Source organism: Capra hircus, chromosome 14 (genome assembly GCF_001704415.2).
Source record: "Capra hircus breed San Clemente chromosome 14, ASM170441v1, whole genome shotgun sequence".
In the NCBI taxonomy this organism is placed as follows: domain Eukaryota; kingdom Metazoa; phylum Chordata; class Mammalia; order Artiodactyla; family Bovidae; genus Capra; species Capra hircus.
Window position 1 is genome coordinate 24,408,979 of NC_030821.1, and position 25,736 is coordinate 24,434,714.

The window sequence follows — 25,736 nt, forward strand, 5'->3', positions numbered from 1 at the left end:
TTAGCATTGATAATTCAAACTCTACTCGGTTGGCAAGGTTAATACTGATATCTGGAGAAAAATATTTTACAATTTTATTTTTGTAAGGAAATTAAATTCCAAAGGAAATACTTTTAGAAACAAAAAGGGTTGGAATTTTAGAGTCAATCTTCAGATTTTTTTGTGGTAATCCCAGTAGGATTTTTAAAAATTGCCAGACAGACCTAGTCTTCTACGTTGATTATTGTTTTATGTATTACTTTTCTTGCATACTTTTTAGTTGCAGCTTCCTGTGCACCATACAATTATATTAATATACTGTCCAAGAGTTCTTGCCTTTTCTCCAGGAAACAAAATACCCAGTGTTTTTTCTAAATCGTATGGTAAATAGAAGTTATCTTTTAAAACTGAGTGATATTACTGCCTCAAATCTAGTAGCATTCTTGGCATATAATACGCATGCAAAAAAGAGGTATTGAGAAGTCGAACTCATAAAAGCAGAGAGTGGAATGGTGGTTGCCAACTGGAGGAGGGGGAAATTGGGATGTGGTCGATAGAACACAGACTTCCAAGTTATAAAATGAATAAATCCTGCGGCAGCACCCAGACTATAGTTAACAATAGCGTAGACTTGAAATTTCTAAGGCAGTGGATCTAAGTGCTCTCACCATAAAAAAAAAAAAAAAAAGGTTTAACCGTGAGGTGATGAGTGTGTTAATTACCTTGATGGTGGTAACTGTTTCACTTTACATACATGTATCAAATCATCATGCTGTAAACCTAAAATATGTGTGACTTTTAATATTTCAACTATACCTCAATAAATTTGGGGGAAAAAATAAAAAAAGTTTTGTTGATGGACTGAATAATAGGAGATCTGAGTCAGAAAAAACCTATCAAGTCCTGTACTAGAACTCTTAAACTCCGTCTAAATCTCCGCCTGCCATCTTGTGGACACAGTGAGAACTGCAACAGATTCTGTCTAAACCTTGCCTACTAGTAAGCAAGGCTGTTTATTGAATCGAGGGGGAGAGACTGCAGTTTTTCAAAAGGATGTGAATTGAGACAATTATTCAGATGAATAAGATGGAAAGGAGTTTTCACCAGAAATATTCCAATTATGGAAGCAATTTACAACAAAATTACTGGGAAAACTAGTTGTCCTTTACTTGATCTGGTTAGATTGAACAAACAAACAAAAAAAAACCCTATATTTTCTTAAATTCTTCAGTATCTGTGGGTCAAATTCTATTGCATTTAAATTGCTTAGTTTTCTTAAAGTCTATAATGTTTAGGTTGGAAACAAAAACAAGACGACTATTGATAATAAAGGAACGGGGAGGGAAGAAGTTCAGGCGAAAAAACAAAATGCTGCTTTGCATAGCCTCAATGGATGCATTGTAAAATCATGTAACATGAGCATAATGGAGCCGTGGAGTGGGAGGCAGGCTAAATCTAGGCATAGTCCTTTTTCTCCCTTCTTTCTTTGTCCTTCTGCCTCATCACAAATCTGTACCACTCTCTTATTTTTATTCCCCTTTTTATATGTACAGGGCACAGTCCCTTTCTCTACATTCACCCTTGATTATATCTGGTGGCCCTTTGAACCCCCAGTGTCTGGCGCACAAAAGGTGCTCTTTGTGTGAGCAGGAAGGCAGGGCCCACGCCCTGTCCTTCAGTGTCCTTTGTGGGATGACAGCTTCCTTAGCATTTTTAGTTTTCTCTTTCTTGTGTGTGTGTGTGTGTTTTTTTTTTTTTTTTTTGAAACATCATGGGTATTGTTTGTAAAACTCATTGCTCGGCAGGTCTGTCCTGTTGTTCAGCCCACGGCCCTTCACCTCTCCATCTCCTGTCTCACCCACCTCTTGAGTGCACGGCTGGATCCTTCCAGATGTCTCATTCCAAAAGCACAGCTGTCTGTTCCCTTCTTCACTGTGGTGCATTGCCAGCCAAGCGAGGAGAATACTTACATCATTATGGGCACGTTTTCCACATGACGATTTTTAATGGGCATGGATATACATCCTGGGATTGACAAAATCGTTAGAACATGGTATTGGGGGAGCACACCCAAAGAGGAAGCGGTTCTGGGCAGTCATTTTCCCCAGTACAGTGAAAGGTCAGCAGGTACAGATTTTCTGCCCACTGCGGGCTGTCTTTATACTTCTCTTGCTCTGGTTGCTTCAGGTCCTACTTGATACTGCACAGATCTGTGTAAATGCAGAGCCTGAAAAGTGCTCCATGAGCCCTTTGAAAGCTAATGTTTCTGAGAAACAGCACCTTGCTGTATGATAGGAACTCATGCCAGGCACTGTTTGAAGTGCATTACACAGAGTAACTCATTTTATCCTTCCAACAACCCTATGAGGGAAGTACTTATCTCTGTTTCAGAGATGAGAAAATAGAAGCTGATGAAATACTTCTCCTACCAGAGCCTCAGGGGGTGTTTCTCCACAGCAGGTACTTAGTAATGAAATTCCTAAGTTGTAGAGCCAGGATTTGGACATAAGCAGCTGGGCTTGAGAATCTGTACTCAGATTATCTAGATGCCTGTTGCTGGTGAATACTTGCTGGGGCGAGTGTGAGAGGGGTATTTTATGGGCTTCGTTGGATTTCAAATGATCTGATATCCAGCAACCTATAGTTAATTGAACATGTTAACTCTGAAAGGATGAGTGTCAGATATTAGGAATTTGATTAGAGTCTGTGTGCATCCACCAGAGCCCCAAGTCTAGGCTCTCAAGGAGAATGCTCTTGTGCTGCTTTTGTGGGAAACCCTTCACATCAATAGAGCTCTTCTCACTGAATGATAAGGGATCAGGTGAAAAGAAACACTGGACTTAGGAAAGATTCTATGATCGAAAGAATGACACCATTTTTCTCAAGTTGTAGAGAAACGTCAGACTTCTAAAAAGTAAAACACATAAATTTAAACTATATAAACCATCTGCTTTGGGGCTTCCTTGGTGCCTCAGATGGTAAAGACTTTGCCTGCAACACAGGGGACCAGGGTTTGATCCCTGGGTTGGGAAGATCCCCTGAGAAGGAAATGGAAATCCACTCCAATATTCTTGCCTGGAAAATCCCAAGGACAGAGGAGCCTGGAGGGCTACAGTCCTTGAGGTCTCAAAGAGTCTGGTTTGCTACAATACAGGAAAATTATTTTATAAAATTATATAACCAACACATACATGTGTGTTTATATATGTTTATATATATATATACATACACTAGCATAGTCATATACATTTGACAAGAAATATGAAAAAGGAGTAACTCTTATGCAGATAAAAATAGGAAAAACCTGTACAAAACCTAAAAGTGATGAAGCTTGATTTGTAGCTTGAATAGAAGCAGTGAAGGGCATAATCAATATTCAAGAGATTCTATTAGAGAAAAAATGGTCCTGGTCAGAAGAAAATGAAGAGTAATAAGGATCAAATACAGAAGCGCGTAAAGCTTTACTGACATAAGAAAGACCAGTTGTAAATAAAGTAAGCGCACTAATTATCAGGCAGAATTGATGAAAAGACAGATTCTGATGAATTATTTTAAAATTTTAGAGCTAGAGAACAACCTATTTAAGTATCCAGTTGGAAAAATAAAAACAAAAAAACAGACCAGGGTAATTACAAATAAATTGAAATGAATTTTTTTTTTTTCTGACAGTTCTTTACATCAGTTATAGACTCTAAAGGCACAACATTTATACTCACTTCTGGAAAGGAATTGTGATCCAATTTTTCTCTCTTTTTTTTTCTTTTAAAATTTAAAATATTTTAATTGAAATTTATTTGACATATAACATTGTTTAAATTAAAGGTATGAAAAGTGAAAGTTGCTCAGTCATGTCTGACCCTTTGCAACCCCATAAACTGTGTACTGTATGCCAACTGAATACTTTTACAGGTTGTATAATATGATTGGCACTGTAGCAATAATAAACATCTCTATCATGTTATATAGCTATTTCTTTTGAATGATTGGAATAATTCTTATCTCTTGGGAAATGTGATTTTAATACAGCATTGCCTATATTCACCGCATTGTGCTTCAGATCTCTGGAATTTATTCACTGCTTGTTTCAAGTTCGTCCCCTGAAACATCTCTCTTATCCCTCTCATGCCCATCCCCTGCTAACCACCTTTCTGCTCTCTGTTTTTATGAGTTTGGCTTGTGTAGATTCCACATATAAGGAATATCATATGGTATCTGTCTTTCTCTGACTTATCATGCTTAGTATAATGTGCTCACGGTCCATCCTGTTGCCAATGACATGATGTCCTGCTTTATCATAGCTGGATAATATTCTGTTGTATAAATACATCACAGCTTCTTTATGCATTTGTCTGTTTGGGGTGCTTAGGTTGTTGCTGTACCTTGGCTATAGTAAACAATGGTGCAGGAAGCGTGGGAGTGCATATATCTCTTTCATATCCTGTTTTCATTTCCTTTGGGTGTATACCCAGAAGTGGAATTGCTGGACCATACACTGTATCTATTTTTAATTTTTTGAGGAATCTCCACCTTGTTTTCCATAGAGGCTGAAGAACCAATTTACATTCCCATCAATCAGTACACAAGATTTTGTTTTCTCAACATCCCTACCAACACCTGTCATCTTTTTCTCTTCTTGATGATATCTCTTCAGACATGTGTGAGGTGATATTTCATTGTGATTTTGACTTACATTTTCCTGATGTTGAATATCTTTTCATGTACCTGCTGGTCCTTGGCCCATTTTTATAAAACATATTTTTGGTCATGTTCTATGAATTGTTTGTATATTTGAATGTTAACCTCTTATCCAGTATATGGGTTGCAAAATTTTTCTCCCATTCTGTAGACTATATTTATTTTCTTAATTGCTTCTTTTGCTGTGCAGAAGCTTTTAAATTTGATATAGTCCCTTTTGTTGTTTGTGCTTTTGGTGTTATATTCAAAATCATTGCTGAGACCAGTATTGAGGAAATCCTTCTGTCTGCTTCCTTCTAGAACTTTCATGGTATCCTATCTTGTGTTTGAGTCTTTGATCCATTCCTGGGTAATTTTTGTGAGTGATATAAGATAGGGGTCCAATTTCACTGTATATGTTTATCCAATTTTCCTAAGACCGTTTATCAAAGAGACTATCCTTTCCCCACAGGTATTGTGGCTCCCTTGTTGAACATTATGTGACTGGGTGCTTCTGGGCTTCCTGTTCTATTTTTTTGATTGATGTAGCTATTCTTATACCAGTGTTACACTGTGATTATTACTGTAGCTCTGTTGTATAGCTTAAAATCAGGAAGGGTAATGCCTCTGGCTTTGTTTTTCTTTCTCAGGATTGCTTGGGCAGTTTGAGGATTTCACGTTTTCTTTTTCTATATCTTTAAAGAGTGCTACTATTATTCTGATGAAGGTTGCATTGAATCCATAGATGCCTTTGGGTAGTATGGATGTTTTAATAATACTTGTCCTTCTAATCCATGAACTTGAGATGTTTTTCCATTTGCCTGTGCCTTCTTCAGTTTCTTTCAACAAATTCTTATGGTTTTTACTATACAGTAAATCTGTACTGTACCTCCCTTGGTTACATTTATTGCTAAGTATTTTATTGTTTTTGATGCTGTTGTTAATGGGATTGTTTTATTTCTTATTTATCTTTTATAATTAGTATATAGAAATGCAGCTGATTTCTGCATATTGATTTTATATCTTTAAAATGTACTGAATTTTAAAAAATAGTTCCAACAATTTTTGGTTGAGTCTTTGGGATTTTCTACATACAAAATCATATCATCCGCAAATAATGACAAGTTTACTTCTTCCTTTCCAATTTGAATGCCTTTTATTTCTTTGTCTTGCTTGATTTCTCTAGGTAGGACTTCTAGTACTTCTTACTAGTGGTGGGAGTGAGCTTTGGAACCCTTGTTTTGTTCTTGGAAAAGCTTTCAGTTTTTCACCATTGAGTACATTGTTGGCCACGTTTTTGCTGTATATGGCCTTTATTATTTTGAGGTATGTTCCTTCTTTACATGAAGATCTTTTCATTTCAGCTTTTGGGCATTCTCGCAGGGCAGGTACACTGGTGGTGAACTCCCTCAGCTTTTGTTTGCCTGGGAAAGCCTTTATTTCTCATTCATATCTTAAGGATAACTTTGCTAGATAAGTACAGCTGGCAACTTTTACCTTTCAGCACTTCGAATATGTCATATCACCCTCTCCTGACCTGTAAGTGCTTCTGCTGAGAAATCTGCTGATAGTCTAATTGGGAATTGGGGATGTCTCTGTACTTACTTCCTTTCCTCCTCTTGATGCTTTTAAGATTCTTTCTTTGTCCCTGATTTTTAACAATTTCATTATAATGTGTCTTGGTGAAGGTCTTTTTGCATTGAGACAACAAAGGGGATTGATACATTGAAGTTCTTCCTCAGGTTTGAGATATTATCAGCTATTATTTCTTTAAATAAACTCTCTGCCCCCTTCCACTCTGCTTTTTCTAGTACTCCAATTATTCTGATACTTGCCTTTCTAATCAGATCCAATAGCTTTCGTAGGGTTTCTTCAATTAGAAAAAGATCTTAGTTCTCTCTTCTCATTAAATTATTTCTATTTTCCAATCCTCTGGGCCATTTATCCTCTCTCCCAACCATTCTTCCCTGTTATTGCTGGTTTCTATTGCATTTGGAAGAGGAAATGGCAACCCACTCCGGTATTCTTGCCTGGGAAATCCTATGGACAGAGGAGCCTAGTGGGCTACAGTCCACGGGGTCACAAAGAGTCGGACATAACGGAAGTGACTGAGGGTGAGCACTGCGTTCTTTATTTCATTTACTGAATTCTTCAGCTTCAGAATTTGGTTCTTTTTAAAAAATAATTTCAGTCTTTGGGTAAAGAACTCCTTCTCTTCAAATATCTTATTCCTGAGTTCTTTGAATTGTCTTTTCACGTTTTCTTGGAGCTCACTGAATTTCTTCGTAACAGTTCTTTTCAATTCTTTCTAATTTAGACGGCACTATTCCATGCCTCTGAGGTTGGTTGCTGGAGAATTATCAGTTTTTTTCTTAGGGAACCACATTTCCTTTGTGTTTCATGCTGTTTGAAGGTATGCATGTCTGCTTTTGTATTTGAAGTAGCAGATCCACCCTTAATTGAACTTTGATTTTGTAGTTCTTAAAATTCAACCAGCTATTAGAAACCTTTCTTTTATACTCCAGAAGGTGGCGCTACAGCTCAAGCCTGTGGTTTCTTCTACAGGAGCTGGCTGATGCACTTGGGAATGTGGAGGGACGGCAGAATAGGGGTGGTGGGAGCGCAGCCCCTGCAGCTTTGGGGGTTCCCATGAGCCCAGGTGCGGACCCTTCAAGTGGGTCACTCCCAGAGGTCCAGAGGCCGACCGCCTGCTGAAGTTGTGAAGCAGACAGCAGGAAACACATTCCTTCAAAGCCCTTCTATGTTATTTGCCTCCTTCCCTTTCCCTTCCGCAGTCACAAAGTTCCCTCCTCAGAAACCTGGATGTTGCTGCAGCGAAAGGTTTCTCCAGCTGCAACCCACACAATGGCACAGCCCGGAAGCCACTCACCACTTTGGCTTTTTAACCTCGTCGGGAGAGTTTAACTTTTTACCTCCTCTGTGGGAGAGGTCACCGCTTTCCACCACCTCTGCCAGAGAGGTCGTCACTGAAAGTGAAAAGTGAAAGTGTTAGTGACTCAGTTGTATCCAACTCTCTGTGACCCCATGAACTGTAGCCCTGCAGGCTCCTCCGTCCATGCGATTCCCCAGGCAAGAATACTGGAGTGGGTTGCCATTTCTTTCTCCAGGGGATTTTCCCAACCCGACAATCGAACCTGGGCCTCCTGTCTTATAGGCAAATTCTTTACTGTTTGAGCCACCAGGGAAGACCTCTGCTGCCAAAAGCCCAGCCATTTGCGGTGTTGCCCTGGGGAGAGGGTCCCATCTTGGCCCATTCCTTCCTCTCCCATCATCCAAACTCATCTGTCTCCATCTTGCTTCCGTGGTGTGCCAGACTCTCCCCTCAGAAAGGCTGGACTCCCACGAAGTCTTCCGCACAGGTGGCCATGGGTATCCACCCAGTTGTGTACCTTCCACATTTCTTTTCTCTGATCAGGTTGAGTAAAGTTGGGGCAGGCTTGTCAAGTCAGCCTCATAGCCACTACCGAGTTCCTATCTGCCCATTTTCAGAAGCATGCATGAGTTTACTTTCTGCGAATTCCGGTGTAATGTGCACAGGCCCCTTTGTTCCATTGCGTGGTGGTGTGTGCGTGCTGTGCTGAGTCACTTCAGTTGTGTCTGGCTCCTCGTGCGCCCATGGACTGTAGCCCGCCAGGCTCCTCTGCCCATGGGATTCTCCAGGCAAGAATACTGGGCTGTCTCGCCACGTCCTCCTCCAGGGCATCTTCCTGACCCAGGGATTGAACCTGCGTCTCTTGCGTTGCAGATTCTTTACCAAGCCATCTGCAGATGTCTAATTAGGTGTTAATCAGAGAAGAGAGGAAAGAGGAATGACTCTGCCATGGTGCTGATGTCACTCCCAGCTTTCCTTTCTTTTCTCGAGGTATATAGGAAATGTGAAAATAGATGTATTTGTATGATGGCATATGAAATAAAGGACAGAAATTCTCATAAAAAATAAACAATTATATCACTCATCCATTAAAAAATTAAAGATATAGTACATTGGAATAAGACACAAATTAATAAACTCAGAAAAAGGACAGATTAAGCCATAGAAGACTGACTTTTAAACTCTGATACCAGTGACACACAAGTTTAAATTCTTACTGTAAATATAAATAAAAATAGTACAAATATAAATAATGCCTAAAGAGAATATACAAGATAAAAATAATTCATGCCTAAAGAAGTCATATTTAGGAAAAATCTGAGTAGGTGAGAGAGAATTAAGAAAAGCCAAAACATGTTAATTTTCTTGTTTGCAGGGGGAAGTCAAGAGATCTTCTTGAATTCTTAATCAATAGAAAAATAAGTCCAAGCACATTTTGAATTTTGAAAACACATAGAGTATCTTTGAGTTGATGAAAGTAGAGAAAATAGAGCACTAGTTCATAAAGCAAAACACAAAAAAACAAGTTATGGGTCATACTGTGAACAGGGCATGGATCGCATGTACACCCGTGGTGGATTCATGTCAATGTATGGCAGAACCAATACAGTATTGTAAAGTAAAATAAAGTAAAAATAAAAATTAAAAAAAAAACAAAACATATACAAGTAAATAACCAATTTTTCTGTAATTTAAAATTGATCATAGCTTTATATTTTTAAAAAAGAGAGAAAAAACCAAAATAAATATGTTTCCAAAGGGACAACACCAAAGCAACAAAAATTTTTAAGAGTAAGAGGATTGGCCAGGCTAGGTCAGACACACAGAAATTCAAAACAGTTGTGGCACAGTGTGAACTCCTATGGTGTGGGCTCTCCTGTGATTCCAGATTAGTCTCCCCTAGTTAAAAATAAAGTGGTTTATTTGTTCAATTAAAAAAAAGAAAAAACAGTTGTGGCAGCATCAACATTCTGCAGAGAAGGGCCACTTTCTCTGACTATGAAACTAAGTAACATGCACACTCCAAAACCAATAAACACAACCCAAAATCCCACCCAGTCACATATATGCACCCTGGAAATTAATATTTGGAGAGCAGTACCTGTTTACTGACTTCTTCACTTTGTGCACTTTGAAAGCAAAATGGTCTCTTAAATGGCTCCACTCTTGCCATCCAGCTTGCATGCTTCATAGTCTTTCTTGGCTCCTCTCATTACTTGTGTCTGTGCTGTGTTTACTCCTTGATTAATCCCTACTTCCCTTCTAAACTCTGTTAAGTTTTTACGCTATAATCCTAGGTTTTATTTTCCTACTTTGACCAACTGCCCCCCAGAATCTTTCATAAATATGTGCTCTCCTTAAGACTTAGCAGATTTTCCACCTTTCAGCATCCCACCCCAATTCCCATGTATCAGGTGTCATGTCTATTTAGAGAAGTCACTTTAGACCTGCCATCCTGATTTCCTTTCTAAACTGCAAGATGAAAATTTCAACTCTGATATGCCTACTTGGAAAGATTTCCTGAGCATCTCCTATGTGACTGGTACTATTTTAAGTGTGTTCCTAGGTTTGCTCACTCAATCTTTGGAAAATCCTGTAAGGTAGATAGTATCACCATATTTACAGGCATGAGGGTTTTAGCTCCCCGACCAGGATCCAGCCTGTAACCCTTGCATTAGAAGGAGAAGTCCTAACTGCTGGATCGCCAGAGAACTTCAGTTTCTTTATTTTTAAAATGAGGAAGTTAAATGTCTGATGACCAAAGCCCTCTTTGGTTCTGTCATTATAAAATTCAACAGCCCTAAAGAGTAGAGTTGATCTCTGAGAAAATTGCATGCTGTAGTAACCAGAGCTGCAATTCCATATTTTGCCTCAAAATTCATCCTCTGCATTCTCATTTGATCCAACCTGCTTCTCCTCCTGTGATCTCCACCTCAGTCAATGGCACCATCCTTCACTGAGCTGACAGACATCTGTGTGTGTGCCGCCGCTTTAATTTAGACAGTTACCTACTTCTATGTCCATTATAACTTTCAAAACTGGCCACTTCTCCCCACCCTCACTGGCGCAAGTTTAGTCTCAGCTACTCTTAACTGGGCTTCCCAGGTGGCTCAGTGGTTAAAAAAAAAATCCACCTCCCAATGCAGGAGATGCAAGAGACACTGGTTCGATCCCTGGGTCAGGAAGACCCCCTGGAGAAGGAAATGGCAACCCGCTCCAGTGTTCTTGCCTGGGAAATCCCAAAGGAGCCTGATGGTCTACAGTCTATGGTCACAAAGAGTTGGACACCGGTGAGCACAGTTGCACCCTTCCCTCCAGCCTGTAACAATGGAAGACCCTTGTTTCTGGTCTCTCTGTCCCCACTATGGCCCTTCTCTAATCTCTTCTCCACAAGGAGCCAGAATGGTCCTTCTGAAAACCACTTCTCATAACAAAGCCTTATTGTGGAATTCCCATAAAATCAGGGTAAAATCCAGTCTTCTCAGCATAGCAAATATTACCCAACTGTATACATGACTTTTACTAATACATCTAGCCTTATTACTCGTCACTTCTGTCCTGTGCCTAGTAGCAATGAGTTAGTAGTAGTGCCCTGACTCCATCACTTTCTCTATATATTACTACTCTTGATGATCGGCTGCCCTTTCTTCTTCTCCTCACCTTGCTTTTCAGTTCTTCAAGTTTTCCTCCTCAAGCTTGGGTCAGGTGTCATCTCTGTCAGCTTCCGCATTATCCAGACCATCTTGGACTTCCCCGTGGTACCTTCAAACTGCCTGTTAGTTCCCTGTCTTCCCACTACGTCCGTGAGAAGAGCATGTATCCAACCCAGTATATGGCATATCTAAGGTGCATAGTAATAGTTGTTGAATGAATGAAATAATTTCTAGAAGAGTCATAGACCCTTTTTACATCCACTAATCTTTTGTTCCAAAAATATTTGTTCTTGGGGCTCATTTCAGTCCTACTCTGCAAGTCCTGTGGGAATACTCGCTAAGAAAAATAGAAGCGTGAAGAGGATGGGAAAGTCAGGGGAGGGAAGGTGATGAAGTTGACAGAAAGGGAAGAGAAAGAGCAAATAAACTTCACTGAGCTGACTGGGCCCGTTCCAAGGCTGTTTTCCTGGACAAGGAGCCAGACCAGAGGCGCTACTCAGTTACGCTAGGTGGGATGTCTTACGCTGGGGAAAAGTGTCAAAATAAAATGCCAAAGACCCCAGAAGACCTGTTCTTCAAGATTCATTTTAAGTTCAAAATCATTCTGCCTTGGATTACACATTCTATAGTAGATTTTTCCATCTTTATCCGGACTTGGCTTTTCTTTTCCTCTCATACAGGTGGTGCTTTCTCTGCTCCAAGTGTGTAATCTACTCTCTTCGATAGCAATGGTACTCATTAGAGGCAGTCCTGTGCTTAGGGATGTTTTGGAAATCTGTGTGTGTGTGTGTGGGGGTGTGTTTTATGGTTGTCCCGTGGTTAAAAGTCTCTCCTGGCATTTAGTGAGTGGAGAATCAGGAGGCTGGATGTCTAATATTCAGGTTAGTCTGGAGTCACAAATCACTGTTTCTTGCACTGCTGACTTTTAGAAGACCTGCTGGACATTCATATAGGTCAAGAATTTATTTATAATTTTCTGAAGGAAAAACCAAATGATTGTTTTAACATATAAACAAATGATATTTTATGCAGTTTTAATATCCATTGAATTTGCCAGAATACAACTGTCGTATGCATAGAGAGAGGTCTCCCATTGTTTCGTTTGGAACTTTTCCAAGAGTTAGTCATCATTATTGGAACATCTCATCACTGTTGACAATGCCGCTTGAGGTACTTTAGTCCAAAATGCAGCACACCTGTGTCAGTCTGCAGTTTTGACTGTTGAGATCATTATTTCTTCTAATGTGAGTTTTTGTATATTGAATTATGTATGATTTTTTTTACTGAAATTTGCTTTGTTTTTATTTCTCTTTTATATAACAACCAGGGAGTTTTATGGGGGTTTTTGTTTGTTTAATTTATATCTGTAGGAAGATTATACCTTCTGTAAATTTATTTTAGGGTTGTATTCAGTGTGATAGGGTTAAAAACCATTAATCTATGGAGGAGAGCGTAATGATTTAAAGGCAAGGACTATGGAGTTGGTCTTGGGTTTGAATTCCATCTCCACCTGCTTGCTGGGATCTTTGAAAAGCTATTCCTATTCTCTTTGATATAGTTTCCTCATCTATAAAACAGTTAACTTGTAGGGTGGTTGTGGTAATTATCCAAGTTTATACAGCTGAAGGTGCTTAGATCTGGACATGGTACAGAGAAAGTATTTGGTAAATGTTAGGTATAATTATAACCCTAGATGATTGAATGGCTTTTGAAAAAGAACAGCTTTATTGAGACATAATTGAGAAACCATGAATTCACACGTTGAAAGTGTAGTTCAGTAGTTTTTAGTGTATTCACAGAGTAGTACCGTCTTCAACACTAATTTTTAGACTATTTTCATTACTTCAAAGAGAAACCTGGTGCTCGTTAGCAGTCTTTCCTCATTTCCCCCTCCCCCCAGCCTCTGGCAACCACCCATCCACTTTTTATTTCTATAGATGTACCTATTCTGGAAATTTCATGTAAATTACATTATACCGTAGTGGCCTTTCTCTTGACAGCCTTCCTCACTGGCATAATATTTTCAAAGATCATTCCTGATGTGGCATGTATCATAACTTCATTGTTTTTTACTGATGAATAATTTCTGTTCTATGCAGGCCTTGATCATTTAAAAACTTATTTGCTATCTATCTTTTAAATCATATCTGAAGGCATCTGTTTTAATTTTTGGTTCCCTTCTGTTATTTATTATTAGACTATGAAACTTTCCAAAGCATTTTCATCTTTGAATATGAAATATAACTTGTCAAACTCTGTTAATATTCCAAAGTTTGAAGTATACAGTTATTCATTTAAAAATGCTTCGAGACACACGAGTTGGAGAGAGTTTACAGTCATTACAGGGAACTGTTATAATAGTAATAAATACTTAGAGATTAGGGTTTGTAAATTTACTTGGATAATAATATAAGATTTGTGTTTGAGACTTTTTCTGGAATGGGGACAAATGTGAAGATTAATTGGTGGAGAAAAGATGAGACTGTAAGGTATGATAGTGAGGTGGCCTTGATTAATTGAGTAATCCATCTTAGTCCTTTTTATGGAAGAAGACAGCCTGTAGATGTCCCCTGACACTGTTGTGCTAATAGTTAAAGCTTGGCTTTGCTTAAAACAGTTATCACTTTTGTAAATTAGCAGCAGCTCCAATTAAAGGGTGCAGGAGGGACAAAGACAAGCTTGAGATGGTTTGTCAGGGGAAGGGCGGAGGAGGCTCAGACAGACAGGGGAGTGTCACAGAAGACAGGCATGGCTGCCAAGCAATGGAGAAAGAAGAAAGGAAGTCTGTATTTCCAAGAAAGATCATCAGTTATGGATAATAGAGCCAAGAAATAGATTTGTTTGGCTGAGGCAGTGCTAAAATAAAGATTTTTTTTAATTTACTTGATACGTTTGAGATGGAGCTTAAAAAAAAAAATTCCCGACAGATAATTAATTTTGATGATACATTGAAACATATGTTACTAATTATTATATTGCTTAACTTAGTAAGAAAATAATAAATTATTTAAATATATTTATAGTCAGAATGTTTCTGAGATTGATGTTATTAAGTTCTTATTTCCACAGGAAATGGCATAATAGAGATATATTTTTGATGCCTTTTAGCGTCTAACTAGTACAGTGACCAGTTGGAAATTGGACATGTAACACAGCCTAAGAAACAAGAATTTAATCATTATAATTCAGTAGTTTATGAAGACTATTGGGTATAAAATATCGTGTTTCACTAACAGGAAAATGAATGGGTAACATTTGTTTACTTCATTGGGAAGTTCAAGTGAATTAGGTTTTCCAGTGTTTGATTCCACAAGGCAGATGACATCTTGGACTTCCAGCAAAAGTCTAGCTGAAAGGACTTACATGGAAGGAACTCTTACTCAACATGCTTGCCAAGATAGGCAAATAAGCATCAGCTATTATTTTTCTGGTGAGAGCATTGCTGTATACAAATGCTCTAGATGCAGACGGATAAATGAATGGAAGTGTTAGTAGAATTTTAGAGCTCAAAAATACAGCCTAAGAGGTAAGAGTGAAAAAAGTGAGTGTTAGTCGCTCAGTCATGTCCGACTCTTGGCAACCCCATGGACTGTAGCCCTTCAGGCTCCTCTGTCCATGGAATTCTCCAGGCAAGAATACTGGAATGGGTTGCCATTCCCTTCTCTAGGGATTGAATCCTAAACCACGGATGGAACCCTGGTCTCCCGTATTATAGGCAGATTCTTTACTGCATGAGCCACCAGGGACGCTACCAAGAGGTAGAGTGGACTGCATTATTTAAGCAAACCAGGGCACGTTTCAGTGTGAGAGGAGATGCTGTACGAGCTCCAGGAGAGCAGGTGCAGACTGGGTCTGTTCTGGAATGTATGGTCATTTACTAAAAGGTCAGCCCTTCTCATGGTACATGTTAGGCAATGAAGCCACAGAGATTTGCAATTTAGTGAAGTCACAGTCCATCAGGGACCAGAGTAGGGCTACAACCCAGCTCTCCGTAATGTGGTGTGTATCTGTTTTCCCGCTCCCGCTCCCATGACTTCTTTTCTAGTTACCTTTTACATGTTGCAACAATCACCTTGTACTAGAGGCTACATTTTGATCTTTGCAAATATAGAAGAAAGTAGAGCAAAGGTAAATTCTTATCCTCAGTTTTTTAGAAGTTGATCTTTCTGCCTTCCACCTGTATATAATGGAGAGATACTTGGGAGAGAATGAAGGAAAGGACTTAAGAAATACGGTGGTTAGTGAGCTCTTCACTAGCTCAATGTTACTGTTGCAAAGACTGTGTTACTTCAACTACTTTATTTTTTAATTTTTATTGGCGTAGAGTTGCTTTACAACATTGTGTTAGTTTCTACTGTACAACAAAATGAATCAGCCATACATATACATCTATCCCCTCTCTTTTGAACTTCCTTTCCATTCAAGCCACCACAGTGCATTAAGTTCCCTATGCTGCGTTCAGCTCAGTTCAGTCACTCAGTTGTGTCCAACTCTTTGCGACCCCATGGACTGCAGCATGCCAGGCCTCCCTGTCCATTGCCAACTCCCGAAATTTACTCAAACTCATGTCCATTGAGTCAGTGATGCCATCCAACCGTCCCATTCTCTGTCGTCCCCTGATAACTCTGCATAGGTTATGATGCAGTGTTTTTCAACCTGATGGATGTGTCTTTATGTTTACTTGGCTTTGTTTTATGTAACTACTGTTTAAGCAGTCTTGCCCAGGCGCTGCTTACTTTTGTATCTCTTTCTTTGTAACCTGTTCTACCACAGGAACCCTGGTAGGGATCAGATTTCCTGGAGACCGTGTAGCACATAGTAGTGTCAGTTGCTCAGTCATGTCTGACTCTTTGCGACCCCACAGACTGTAGCCCACCAGGCTCCTCTGTCTATGGGATTCTCCGGGCAAGAATTCTGGAGTGGATTGCCATTCTCTTCTCGAGAGGATGTTTCCAACCCAGGGATCGAACCCAGGTCTCCTGCATTGCAGGTGGATTCTTTGCTGTCCAAGCTACAGGGAAGAGAGCATACTGTGAAGAGGCCTTCACTTAATGCCTCCAGTGCACCCAGCATTGAATTCCGGGGTCTACCTTAGGGGATCACTGAGTGACACAGCCAAGCCTGAGGGCCATACTTTTTTGAGGACCTTTTTGAGCCTCCAAACACAGTGAGTTCTGAATCTACACATTAGTTTCTGAAAGCCCTTTAGCCTGTGGCTATGGCTGTGGGTATCACTGCACCAGATGCCAGGACATCTGTAGTTCTTGGCAGATGGGAAAACATGTGGCAAACATTTGATTTTACTCGTCAGAACTTTATGAAAAAAGATCTGACTGCAATAGTATTCATGTTTTTTTTTTAATAACAAAATTTGTTCATTAAAATTAACTTTGTATAAATTCTTGAGCTTACAATGATTCTTTTGAGCATTTGAAATAACTGAAGTTATTTTGAATTTGTAATATTAAATTTTAAAAATTTGAAATTTTATCCAAAAAGTACAACTGAGCGCAGAGAACTGAAAAATGAGGTCATAGGAGCTCCTGTTAATTGCGTTCTCACCACATGGCAAACATGGTATTATGTGATTTATAGGTCTTAAAAAATTAATCCTTAAGACAACATAATAAAATACTCATTATTATGATCATCCTCTAGATGAGTAAGCTGAGGCTCACAATGTTTGAGTTTATTACCCAAGATCACACAGCTGGTAGTGTTGGAATCTGGGGTTAACCAGGCTTCTGTTTAAACCAAAGCACATGTCTTGTTTCTTCACCTAAACAGTAGCAAAAGCAGCATAGTTCAAGTAATGTCTACAGAGTTCATGTCAGCTAGAGTTTGGACTTTTCCTATCAAAAGTAGTTTTTACAGTTACTAAGGAGAATCATATCATCATTAAAAATCAATCCCTTGGGGCTTCCCGTGGCTCAGGGGTAAAGAATCCGCCTGCCAGTGCAGAAGACGTGGGTTCAACCCCTGATCCCGGAGGATCCCACGTTGCTCTTTAGCCGCAGAGCAACTAAGCCCCGTGTGCCAGAACTATTGAGCCTGCGCTGTAGAGCCCGGGAATCACGACTTTGTGCTGCAGCTGCTGAAGCCTGCACAGCCTGCAGCCTGTGCTCCGCACCGAGAGAAGTCCCCGCAATGAGAAGCCTGCATACCACTACTAGAGTAGCCCCAGCTCGCCACAGCTAGAGAAAAGGGCCTGGTGGCAGCGAAGATGGCGCACAGACAAAAATTAAATAAATAAAAGATGATTAAAAAACATGAATCCCTCTCCTGCTCCCTTTGAGGAACACACACACACACACTCAGCACAGGCAGAAGCAGCTTGAGGCCGTCCCAGCAATCTGAAGGATCTGCACTCGGGGCTTTCTTTCGGAGGTCAGAGTTGAAACCAAAGCTTTCTCTGTCAACGGTGTCTTAACATATCTGGCAAATTTTCTTCAAGTTGGCAGCCATGCTGGGCTTTTTATACCCCTCGTTTCAACTGTTCAGGCACTTAAGGCAGTTGTTCAGTTGCTCAGTCGTGGCCGCCTCTCTGTGACCCCATGGATTGCAGCATGCCGGGCTTCCCTGTCCTTCCCCATATCCCTGAGTTTGCTCAAATTCACGTCCATGGAGTCGGCGATGCCATCCAACCATCTCATCCTCTGTCGTCCCCTTCTCCTCCTGCCTTCAGTTTTCTCCAGCACCAGGGTCATTTCCAATGAGTCAGTTCTTCTTAGGTAATGAACAGATCTGATGACAGTGTATATATATCCTATTCATACACGATAGCAGTAGATGAATACATGCCTAGAGCAGAACTTTAATGATCATTTTTTGAAAACTTTTGCTTCTGTGTCTCTTCTACTGAAAGGAGAATGAATGTGGATACCTGAGATCGAATATGTAGTCTGTATAGCAATCATTCTCCCTCTGTGGTAGACATTGCTAGTGAGCACTGACTCCCTCCCTCCCAAACTTGGCACGTTTGATAGAAAGTTCCTTCTTGCTTGTCTGTTTCCCCACAGTTTGAGGACAAAGACTGATGTGTCTTCATTCATTCATTCATTTAATACATATTTCTAATGCTAAATACCCTCCCCTTGAAAACGTTTCTCCTATTCTTTCTTACAACTCTCCATTTCCCTCCTTTTTTTGAAAAATTACTATAAGGCATCTTTGAATCCTTCCCCTCTCCTTTTCCCCTCTCATATCCAACAGCAGTCTTGTTGGTTGTACCTCCTAGATGATGACGCATCCATTGATTTCATTTCTTCTCCACTGCCACCACCGCCTTAGTCTAATTTCTTGTCTAGATTATAAAAATACCATTCAAATCGGATTCCTTACTTCAACTCTTACTCCTTATTTGTGAAGTCAGGTATATATTCCCTGCTTAAAACTGGCCAGTAGTTTCCTATTTTATTTAGAATTTAATGCCAGCTCCTTGTCACGGCCTGTGGTCCTCTGTGAATTGGCCACTACCTCCTCCCCCGAGCTCATCTCACTATGCTCAATGCTTTCAGGCACGCTGGCTGTGCTGTTCCTTGAGCTGGTATGGTCCAGGTGTGTTTCGGTGTCCATTGTGCTGCATGAATATCCCATTGTGACACGACAGAGTGTTTTGGGGCAGAGATAACGGAGCAAATACAGTGACATGCCGTCTCTACCACTTCTTTCACTTCTTTTGCTGTGTCCGTAAACTGCTGCTATGGTAATTAGTCTTGCAGTCATAAATTATTTTGTTAGCTAAAGAGAAGTAGCTAAACCACTGCATAATGGCTTATAGGATAAAGTAGGTCATTGCAGTAGGCAGGAAAAATTTCTGTTCTCCTGGAGAGGACACTTGTTTATCTGGCAGAGAGCAGAGGGGGAAGTAGGTGGACAGAGACAAGATGAAACTGAAGCTACTTGCCGACTAAAGGCACACCTCGTCTTATTGTGCTTCACTTTGTCACACTTCACACACTGCAGTTTTTTAAAACGAACTGAAGGCTTATGCAGGCTTGCATTGAGCACACCTGTTAACGCCATTTTTCAGCCGCATTTGTTCGCTTCATGTCTCTGGGTCGTAGTTTGGTAAAATTCTTGTAATATTTCCAGGTTTGTTACGGTCTCTTGCAATCAGTGATCTTTCATGTTACCATGACTTGCTGAAGTCTCAGATAATGGTTAGCATTTTTGGAAAGAAAGTATTATTTAATTAAGATTTTCTTTTTAGACATAATGCAATTGTGCACTTAATAGACTACAACATAGTACAAATGTAACTTTTATATGCAGTAGGAAACCAAAAAATTCATATGACTCACTTTATTGTGGTATTTGCTTTATTGTGATGTCTGGAACTGAACCTATAATATCTCCAAGGCGTGTCTATATTTCATTCCTCAAGGCTCTTCCTATATTTTCAACAACCTGGCTGGCACTAAAAATCTAGTAATAACTAGGAAGAAACTAGATTGAGCCCTCTCAATAGAAGAAAATATATTAATAGGAATATGACAAAACTGAAAATTGATTCAAATGAGAAATATTTTACCATGAAGCAGGTGAAAAATTAGGATAGAGACTTTATAAAATTAAATAGTGGCTACCAAAATAAATGCTCAAAGTAGAAATAATAGAATGTAAGAAAAATATTAAGCTGGCAGCACTCCTTAAAGAAGCATAAGAAATTAAGTCACACCAGAAATGAAAAATATAGATGGATTAGCAAAAAGGAAATTGAAGATTAGATGCTGCTGAAAATGCAATTGGGGGCATGAAAAAATTGAGCAAACAAATTTTGAGGAATGAGGAAATTGAACAAACAAATTTTAAAAAATAGAGTTAAAAAAAAGGAATAGAGAGAACTTGCCAGGTCAAAGAAAATACACAAACGTTGATATTTTGCAAGAAAAGAATAGGAAAAAATGGAACAAAAATATATAGTTAATCCTTTGAACAACACAAGTTTGAACTTCACAGGCCCATTTATATGCAGATTTTTTCCCATAGGTATGACACAATCTGCAGTTGGTTGAATCCGCAGTTGCAAAACTGCTGATGTGGAGCGCTGGCATAAAGTTACATGCAATTCTTCACTGTGCAGAGAGTCGGCACCTTTCCACCTTAGGTTGTTCAAGGGTCAACTGTATTAAAATATATGAGGCTAGAATTTCCTGTAGCACTGTGAATTAGATACTGTAAATATTTCTTCTACTGTAGACAACTGGAAATACTAGATAAAGCATATCTTTTCAAATGTATCACTGAGCTGACAAGAAAACAAATCCATGCAAACCAAAACCAAAGTGGAAGTAGGAATGCTGGGAAGTGAAGGTTTGCCCTAAGGATATCTGCTACACCGTGAAAGTGAAAAATTGGACATCCTCAGTTGAGTTCGACTCTTTGTGAACCCATGGACTATATAGCCCACCAGGCTTCTCTGTCTATGGAATTCTCCAGGCCAGAATACTGGAGTGGGTAGCTGTTCCCTTCTCCAGGGGATCTTCCCAACCCAAGGATCGAACCCAGGTCTCCCACATTGCAGGCAGATTCTTTACTGTCTGAGCCAGCAGGGAAGCCCAAGAATGCAAGAGTGGGCAGCCTATCGCTTCTCCAGCAGATCTTCCTGATCCAGGAATTGAACAAGGGTCTCCTGCATTGCAGGTGGATTCTTATCAGCTGAGCTACCAGGGAAGCCCTGCTATACCATAAGTGACCCTAAACTTCTGGTTATTTTATTTCAACATTGTTTAAAACTACAAAAAAGATGCAAGAGTAGCACAGAGAACTCCTATTTAGCAGTCTCTCAGAAACCCGCATTCAAATTTTGCTAATTGTCCCAGTAAAGTTTTTGAATAGTAAGGGATCTAATGCTGGATTACATTACACCTATTGTCTTGCCTTTCAACCTGGAACATTACCTCAGTCCTTGATTTTCAAGCCATTGATGGTTTGCGAATGCTAGGCCAATCATTTTGCCAAATTCCCCTCAATCTGAGTCATTCTAGTGTTTCTTACCATCAGTCCTAGATTATACATTTTCCCCCCAAATATCACTGAATCCTATTGGGGGGCACATGATGACCATTCATCCCATTATTAATTGTGTTAAGTCTAACCTCTTTATTTATTAAGATTATGCTTGCCAGATGTCTCCACTCTGAAGTTACCCAGAAATAGTCCTTCCTTTTCAATAATTACTTTGTGGGGAGGTACCTAGAATCTATACAAAATCATGATTCTTAACTAACTTTCTGAAACCAGGATCTAAATAGGACTTGTGGATGATGCTAATGAAGTGTCACTCTTCCCAAGCTCTATCAGTGGAAAGATTAAGAAATATACATATATATATATCCCACAAATACATATTCATAGAAAACACACATTTGCATTTAACTCTATATGCTTACAGCCACGAGTTTACATGGTTGTCTCTAGTTCCAATCCAACCACATAAGGCTTATTCTAGCTTTTCCCTATTTGCTCTTTGTACTTCTTCTGATGAGAAAGTTAGTTCCCACTGTCTCCATCTCCCTATATATATACCCAGTGTTCTCCTCCTGCTGATGTTAATCCTCTCCTGTAGAAGAGTGCTTTTGTAAGACACCGTATCATTTAGAATTATTTCATGGCTTTTTGATGAAGAAAAGAAGGAAGTCAGTTTTTTAAATGAAGAAGATGAAAGCAAAGGAAGGGAATTGAACCCCAGTTTTCAAAGTTCATAAACCTTGATGTATGGGAAATAAAATCTAGGACCTTCTCAATGTGAAGACTCTGACAGAAGATGCTGCTAAAGCTGGAACCTCAAAGACCCACACTTTAACATGATGGAAAATGAATGATAGCCCTGCCCCACAGAAGAGGACATTACTTTGGCATTAGTTGAAAGAAGCTCATTTCTCCCATGATGATTTGTACCGCAAGTTAATCCATACACAGTTTTGCTACCCGAATTCATCTAATCCGCTTGTTTCAAAATTAAGTCATGGATAAACCACTTTAAATTTAGTGATAATTCTGTAAGAAAAGAGTATAATTGAACTTTTTGAGACCACATATTTAAAAAAACATAGAAAATACATAAAACAGGATAAGACACACATGATAGTGAAAATACATCTACCACACACCTCATTAGAATCCCAGAAGAAGTAAGAGGGATGAGAAAAGAAACACTATTTTAAGGGGTAAATATTAAGACTTTTCCAGAATTTTGGAAAGACCCCTCAGTTGAAGAGAGACAAAGATAAGACACAAAATTAACAGGATAAATAAGAAATTCTAACTTAGATAAGACAGTGAACTGTAGAATGCCAAAAAGCAAAAGTAAGATGTTGAAAGCAAGCAGAGAAAGAAAAATGATTAGTACACAGAAGTGGCAATTTGATGGATGACTATTTAATAGCAATAGCCAAAAGACAAGTAAACACCTTCCAAGTGCTGAAGAAAATAACTGTCAACCTAAAACTATACATCTGGTGGAAATATCTTTTAAGAATATTGATAATATGAAGTCATTTTCAGACAACAGTAACTGAGAACATTTATCACCAATATATCCACACTAAAGACATTCTAGAGAATATTCTTTAAGAAGAGAAGAAACATCTTACTATAGGGAAGTTATCAGAAGTGAAAATAAATGGTGAACCAAGATATGATAATTGTGTCAGAAAGCTCTAAACATTTGTTTTGATATAATATCTGTAAGAGTATAATTTAAGTTTTTAAAACTGAATAGACAGAGGAAAATGTAAAACTGAGGTTAAGAGAAAAGGGTAATGAGATATTGTCTAACATATATCATATAAGCTGAGTGAAATACAGTCTAACATACATCATGCAATGTGTAATCATGGAATTAATAATACAAGATAGAACTGAGACACTAGAATATATTTGTATATGCGTTAGTAGGGGATATCTGGAGAAGGAAATGGCAACCCACTCCAGTGTTCTTGCCTGGAGAATCCCAGGGACAGTGGAACCTGGTGGGCTGCCGTCTATGGGGTCGCACAGAGTCGGACACAACTGAAGCGACTTAGCAGCAGTAGTAGGGGATATCAGAATTAATGTGCCCTAAGACTCTTATAGTTGAAGAGGAGGAGAGTAAAGATTTGATGTGGATTTAGAATTGGTCTGGATTTAGTCATACATGGAACTTATTAAAAGAATAAGCATAAAAGTATATGATATAAATTAATAGAAGGGAGTAATGAATTGAGAGAAAAAACTTCTTCCAATTGATCAAATAAGGACAGACAGGAGGAAAGAAAAAGAAATAGGAAAATCAGGACAATGAAAAAGTACAAATAAGATGGTAGAAATGGATCAAAATTTATCAGTAATCAAAATAAATAAAATAATATACTTTCTCCAGATAAAATACAGTAATTGTAAGACTAGATTTTAAAAATCCAACTGTGTGATATTTATAGGTGAATTTGGCTAAAACAAGATACTAAACATTTAAAAGAAAAAGAAAAGGGAAAATATGGTTATATACCAACCAGAAGAAAGTGAAATTCCAAAGTGTCTGAATTATTAGGAAAAATAGACTTCAAGGTAAAAAAAAATAGACTTTAGAGGTGATTTAAAGAAACATTTTATGGATTCTCCCTGTAATGAAATAATGTTTGATTCACTTGGGAGAAATAATAATTATGACTGGAAAATATGGCTACAGAATATTATAAAACAAAAATGTAAGTGAAAAGAGAAATGGGGAAATCCATCATCATCTAGGAAGGATTTATCATGCCTTTTCAGTACCTGATATACGAAACAGTCAAAAAAATTAGTTAAGTACATAATAAATTTGATCACTAATCTTGAAACTAGACTTGATGACAAAAATAGAGCACTGTATTGAATAATCGGAGAATATGTCTAGTGTTAACCTATGTCTAGGAGCAAAACACTTAGGTGCTAGCCTGAAAAGATATTCCTATGAGTTACTGATGAGAAAGGGTTAAAATCTTTAAATTCTTAGGGATAAAAATCCAAAACCCTAGACAGAAGCTTATTCCTCGGTCTTTACCTTTGTGTTTTTCTACTTCCCTCCTAAACTTCAAATGTTTATACATAATGAAGTTGGCTGTATTTGAATTAAAAACCTGCTGAGAATGAGTTTCTGTTTTCCTCCATCTGTGTCTAATTGGATTTCCTTCTTTCATGGGCTGGTCAAATCAAGGAAAGCTTGTCTACAAGCCAAGCCGATTGTAAATTCCCATCCAGATTTGTGATCAGTCAGGCTTTAACAAGAGTGTTTATCATTTTATGTGGGACAGGCCAAATGTTCGAGCATAAAGGTGATCTTGAGCATGTTCACAGAATATTTAGTTTCCACTAATATGCTACTAACCTACTATATGTATTTTTCTTTTAATTTTTCTTTCCTGGCCTGTCCTCTTTTCGTGTAGCGTCTTGTGAATGAGTGGCCACATGGCCATTCTATATACCTATTTTAGTAAAAAATATAGCTTGTTTATGTTGAAATACATATTGCATTGGTATCTGGTTCATGAAAAGAGGGATGTGTGTATGTGTGTGTGTATCTCTTCCTATTCAGAAAAATAATGGATGGTCACATAACATGTGCAGTAATTTCATCTTTCATGTCAAATCTCAAAAAATAAAGCAACTTCCATTAGTTTGAGGAAAATGATGTTCTAATCTAAAGAGATACTCTGCCTATTAAAATATAGGGTTACAACTATAGTTCATATAATTGGCTAAAAAATAAGTCTTAGAGAAGAATCTTGTGTAAGAAAGAAATGCAATATGGATAATGGTTAAAGCTTCTGATTTCTTTTTTTCTGTGGAGCTTCAAAATCCCTTATCTGTTCTTTGCCTGATCAAGTTCTTGTTTTTAAACTTGATGCTTACAATCCAGCTCCATTTCCTGTCTTTTTTTAAATCTAAAACAGATGGTCTATCTTTTAAAATTATTTTTTTCAGTTTTATTAAAGTATAATTGGCCAATATAAATTATATGTATTTAAGGTATTCAACTTGATGCTTTGATGTACATATACATTGTGAAATGATTACCATCACCAAGCTCATTAATGTAGTCATCCTCTCACATATTTATTTCCTTCTTTCCTTCCTTTCTGTCTTTTTTTTTCCTGTGTGTGTGTGACAGTAACTCTCAAACTTACTCTCTTAGCAAATTTTAAGTATATAGTTTAGTTTTGTTAAATAAGTTCCCTGTGCAGTACGTTAGCTCTCCAGTACTAATTTATCTTGTATAACTGAAAATTTGTACTCTTTGACCAATGCCTGATTTGCCCTTCCAGCCCCTGGAAATCATATCCTGCTCTTTGCTTCTATGAGTCTGACCTTTTTAGATTCTATGTTTAAGCAGATCATGCAGTATTGGTCTCTCTGCGTCTAGCTTATTTCACTCAGTCTTCTAGGTTCATCCACACTGTTGCAAATGACAGGATTTCCTTCTCTCAGTCCATTCTGAAGGAGATCAGTCCTGGGTGTTCTTTGGAAGGAATGATGCTAAAGCTGAAACTCCACGACTTTGGCCACCTCATGCGAAG